The sequence below is a fragment of the Numida meleagris genome, chromosome 1, assembly GCF_002078875.1.
Source record: "Numida meleagris isolate 19003 breed g44 Domestic line chromosome 1, NumMel1.0, whole genome shotgun sequence".
Taxonomy (NCBI): domain Eukaryota; kingdom Metazoa; phylum Chordata; class Aves; order Galliformes; family Numididae; genus Numida; species Numida meleagris.
This window is the reverse complement of record NC_034409.1, coordinates 67,489,904-67,495,903: the sequence shown is the minus strand read 5'-3', so window position 1 is coordinate 67,495,903 and position 6,000 is coordinate 67,489,904.

Genomic DNA, 6,000 nt, shown 5'->3' with positions numbered 1-6,000 from the left:
CCCTCCCCCCCCCCCGGCGGGGGCGCTCCCGCCTCGGGCCCTGGGCTGCCGCACCGCTCCGCAGCGCACCCTGGCGGCCATCTTGTCGCCTGCAGGGGCCTGCCTGCATCTCCGCCACTGGCCCGGCGCCGTGAGGCAGCTGCCCACCGGCCCGGCTGCCGCAGCGCACCCTCAGTCTCGCCCTGATGGGTCAGCCCTCGGTTCGGGTCAGGAGGCTGCGAGTTACCACGGAATCACAGAATTGGAGGTTTGGAAGGGACCTCTAGGGATCATTCAGCTCCCTCCTAACGCAGGTTCTCTACAGCAGGTCGCACAGGAAAGTGTCAGCATGGGTTCTGAATATCTCCAGAGAAGAAGACTCCACAGCCTCTACAGACAGTGCTCTGTCAGTAAAGAAGTTCTTTCTTTGTTTGAATGGAACTTCCTGTGCTCTGGTTTCTGCCCATTGCCCCTTGTTCTGTTGCTGAAAAGAGTCCGCCTCCATAGACGTGACTCCCGCAATTTAGATATGTATAAACAGTAACAGCCTCAGGTCTCTCAGCCTTTCCTCGTACAGGAGATGCTCCAGGCCCCTCATCATCTTTGCGGCCCTCTGCTGGACTCTTTCTAGAAGACCCTTGTCCTTTTTGAACTGAGGAGTACCAAACTGGACACAGTATTCCAGATGCATAGAGGGGAGGATCACCTTCCCTGACCTGCTGGCCACTCTCTTTTTAATGTACCCTAGGATACCATTGGCCTTCTTGACTGCAAGGGCACACTGCTGGCTCACAGTCAACCTGCTGCCCACCAGGACACCCAGGTCCTTCTCTGCTGAGCTCATCTCCAGCAGGTCAGCCCCTAACTTGTACTGATGTATGCATTTAAGTTGCCTCAATGCAGAGCATGCAAGGGTGGCTTTATGGATAACTGAGCAAACTGTCAGACACAACTGACATAAAAACAGAGCATTTTCCAGCTGGCAGTACCATTATCACACCATGGGTCATGTCTCTGGAGAAAGGATGCATGGACTGCATCCTCAGGGACGCGGGCATGGCCACATCCCTGGTCCAGGTGATTGACAAAGCACTCAGGGCTATGGCTTTCTGGTGCTACCTGGGACACTTTGGGGCTTGGTACAAGCTAAGGGACAGTCTTGAATGCTTCAAACATGGGAGATCCAAGGAAGCAAGAAGACATTTACAACCTTTCAAGAAAAGGAGAGTAGCCTCTGCCTAACTGAGGGTATGTCAGCACAACACATGGTGCAGAGAAGTGCTGTCCATACCAGCCGACCTGGTGACATTGTTCAAGAGCAGGAAGGAAAGTAAGTCATACTGCAAAGGGCAGCCACAAAAAATCTGTGGTTTGCCTTAACAACTAGACGTTTGGTCAGCCAGCTTCTGAGTTTGCAAATGGACAGCCCCACATTCCACGGTTCCTTCTCTGCCTGTCCAAAACTTTCCCCTGAACTAATTATGAATGAAGCTTTAGATGAAGGAAAGAAAGCAAAGAGGAAGTCTGATAACAGTTAACGTAGCATATCTGACCATAAAGTAGCAGTTAAATAGTCATAAATAACAACTTGCTGTTTATACAGAATTTTCAGCTGCATACAAACAGATACTGCTCAGTTCTCAGTAAAATATGAGCTTGGAAATCTCAGTGTGCTTTTGGCACTTGAGAGGAGGAAAAATACTGTCTTCCATGGCATGTTGCTTTGTAGAAATACACACTAACAAAAAAAGATATCAACAAGGTGGTGTCTAATGAATGAAAAAGTGCCAGAGACCTATTATTGCATAAGAAATGTTGTTTTCATTCACACTTTCTATGCTAAATCTGTCTAGAGCATTAGAGCTGTTTTCTCAAGACTAAATGGGAAGGAAAAGAAATTGAGAAGCGCATTGTTGGACAACATCTGACAGAAATTCTTTGAGTAGGATAAATATTTTCACTCTCCCTAAATACATTTGTATTTTTGGTGATGAAGCCATTTACCAACAGTAACATAAATAAAGCACTTCCATCAACTCTACTGATACCAAACAGAACTATTCAATCTCTAGAGAGACTAATCATTAAAAATGATTAAAAAGCAAAAAACTGTACCCCAAATTAAATTCTGCCTCTTTGCTCACCTTCAGCTGAGAGACAAACCAGAGTCTTGGTGTAGATTGGGAAACCAGAAAGTGGAAAAAGAACGAAGAGAAAGTAGAAAGGACTGCTGTTCTTTGACTGTCCAACCTAAATACAAAGAAGTAAATAGAAATGAAATCAATACAATTATTTGTTAATTTCATCAGTGACGTAATCCCTGCCTAACTAATGTAGGAAGAAATGGCTTTTTTAATAAAGGAGACTTGCTCCTGGATGAACACAAGATCTGGGGGCATTTTTAATCTGTAAATCTATAAGATAAAAAAAGGCCTTTCCTCTTTTTTTTTTTTCCCTAAATATATGCCAGCCTCAAGCCCCCAGGCTGTTCACTGAATTTCTAATAGTCCACAGCCTGTCTAGTGCAGTGGCTGTATCTCCATCACCATTTCCTCCTGCAGCCCACAAGGAGGCATACGTATGAAGACAGAGATTAAACAGAGCCTGTTGTGTTGTAACTGATAGGTCATGGAGAACTGAAAAATGCCCAGCTTCATTATTACACAGGTAGAAATTTCCTCTTTCCTTTCCCTCTGTCTGTGAGCCTGAAAAGAATTGTACTGAAGATACTTCATGTTGTGGATAGTGATTTCAGGCAGAGAACAAACGGAAGGTAAGATAAACTGCTGAACATGAATCTTGCTTTCAAAGAAATGGTCTTAAACTACTTCAGTGACAGGTTGTAGTGATCAGCAATCCATGCCTTTAAATCACAGTAGAAATATAGAAATTCAGCTACAATTCTTCTCTGCTGCGCTCCATTATGGTAGTTGGACAGTAAGATTTAATCTTAACTCCATAATTTTGGTCCCAGGTAAGGTCCACAACCAGAAAGGCCAACTCTTCTGGACATGGTTCATAAGCAGGCCAGATACAGGCAAAAAGCAGAAAGAAAAAGTGATGGGTAAGAACTGTGAATAACGAGCATTTTAAACATTAAGAAGAAATATTGTTACTATCCACCAATCAGAAAGAAAACAGTGTTATGGTTTTCCCGAGTTCACTGCAAAATCCACCAGCACATCTCCAGTTTCCTCTTGCCCGTTTATTTGTCACAGCTATGTAAACTGCATAACAGTGCAGGCCTTCATTCACAACGTGTATGAGCATCCCTGAGCTCGCTGTACTCATCTGCTGGATTTGCATTTCCCTTTCTGCCCGAGGGTGGAGCTGACACTCTGCTTTACGCTGCGACTCTTACTGAGAGCACTGTGCGCAGAGGAGGGCAAAGACCTTTTCTGAGAGTTACAAGGCAGCACCTCCTCTTTTCCTTATCCCCAACACAAACGCACGTAGAGAAAAAAGCTGCCTCCCTTCGGAATTCCAGTTTCTGCATACTTTCTGTAGGGGAATCTCCTGTTCTCATTTACACTGTGGTGCCTTGTCTTTGCCCCCTTTCAAGCCCTCTTGCTTCCGAAATGATGGGGTTTTTCCCATCCATTTCAACATCCCACTCATCTTCTGTTCTGCAGATTTCAGCAGAGCAGCTGCTTGGGAATCAGCTTTTAGGCTGTACCAGCCTTTCAATTTATGAAATTGCTATCGGGCAATATACCTACGAGATAAATCTCTTATCTTTCAAATGCACTTTGTTACCATCTGACTAAAATATCTTGCCCTGTGTGGTGCCCTCAGTTCTGTAAGTATTTCATGCTCCATTAGCAGAGTCTATGTGAAGGCTGGATTTGTTTTCTAAGGAAGAAGGGAAATGCAAAAAAAAAAAAAAAAAAAAAAAAAAGGGTTGGTATTTAGTGTATAATGGCAGCCCTTATTCCCTACTGCTATAAATACTCCGTGCTCATTTTGTATGTGTTTTGGCCAGATGTTCAACAGAAAAATGTTCAGAAATCATCATCTATCCTAGATGCTATTTTAGGTCAGTGGCTGTATGGTGTTACCTTTGAACATTCTGGTTTCTCTGTATTCCTTCATATGATGTATTTTGAAAAAAACTAACATCTGCATCTTTTTTTTTTTAAATAAGAATAATACAAACATTGTGAATGCATTTGTGAGCATTTAGAGTTGCCAGTACAAAGACCTGCTGGTAAATTCCCATGCTGCTTCTTTCTATCAGAATTTACTTTGCAGCACTGTTAAAACAACTAACAAACTTGTATTCTCAGTGACAAAACATTTTAAGCCCCTAATAAAACAGACAGTTTTATATAATCCTATTGGAGGGGCAGAATTTCAACTACAGCCAAGTACAATATCAAATCAATATTCCTGGAAAGGCATGATGCCTAAATGTAATCCATTTTTAACTGGCTGTATCAGCTGGCCTTGGAAAAAAAATATATGTATTACTTCTTGAAAATTTTGCCACATCTTTGTTTTCCACCTACCATGCTGTAACAATATTATTACTGTGACAAAATTTACAATCATCTTTTCAGCTACAGAGAGGAATCCAAACACACAGGGAAAAAATATAAAATGGTGAAAAGAATCTTACTGATCAAAGGTAGAGTTTGTTCCCTAGCACAGAGAACCTCTGTTCTGAGCAGCATTGAAAGGACTTTCGAAACATTTTTGTTTGTGATCAGTAATGTTACCTAGTTACAAAGTAGAAAAAGGAGTAAAAGCCTACATGTATTAGTACATGGAACGCATCAAGCCATTAGCCATAGATACTGTGTTTTTCAGTTTTGCAGGGAAATAAAAGGTGGGTTTTTTGGATAAAACAGATGAGCACGGCCAATTTTTGACAAATTTGCCATCGCTGCTGTGCATCAGTACAGTGTCTTTAGGAAAGCTATAAAGACCAGACTTTTATTGCACAGCCCTGGCTTCAGGATGCATACCTCTCTAGCACATTTTAATATTGGTAGAAGTGCCTATGAGAGATATGGATGGCCAGGAGACCCAGTAATGTGAAGATAGGGTGGTACAGTGAAATTCTGGGGGGATGTCCTGCCACATCTGCTACAAGAGACTGTCTTTCAAGATCAGCCCACGTCCATTCACAGTACACCTCCAAACCTTCCTCTCACTCTCCTAAAACAGATCCTCACACAACTGGCATGATTATCTCCAACTGAAGTAGATGCATCTATAAAATCACAGTAAACTTATTATAATCCTTAATGGGTTTGACCTTAGGCACAATTGGATCCACTAGCTCTGGCCTACTGTAACAAACCTAGATTGGAATATGCACGTACACATGCACACAGACTTCAGGCGGATCTCCTTGTTAGTAGAGTTCCTTTTCCTCAGGGACTCAGATAGATTCTGACCTCATGTCTGATATTTGCTGAAATTTCGATCTGAGCTGTTGCTGTCAGGAACTCGTCATTCATAATTCAGCATTGTTTAAGAATGCCTGTTCATGAGAAGGTCATGTCTGATATACAGAGGGACATAATAAATTTGGTCTGCAAGAAGTAATCCCTCTTGACTAGGATGAAGTGCATGAAAGAAAAGCAGAGGAGAGGGAAGTGCTTATTGATACCATTGCCTCATCTTTTCTTCCTGCAACAAGCACTCCTTAGCTATCATTAGGGAGAACTGTGATTTTGTGTAAGACGTCAGAAGTTCCTCACTGCTCCTGGGACTAGCTGAGAATTAGCAGTGCATAGGTTATGTGATTCGTTCAGTTGTCTGCCTCTAAAGCGAACAAGGCTGATGTAGAAATGTGTGTAAAGAGAAGTTTCAGCAAGGATGGCTGCAAGCCTCAAAACGGAGACAAACAACCATCTAAGAGGAAGTCTCACAGACGCTCGCTGTTCATGACCTCGTCAGACAAGTGCTTGGACCCTGGGCAGAACCTGTTGTGCAGGATGGTGGGTAAAACCACCTCCGGTGTGCGCAGTATGAATGGAAACTTGAACTGGCCACATGAGATATCAAGTGCAG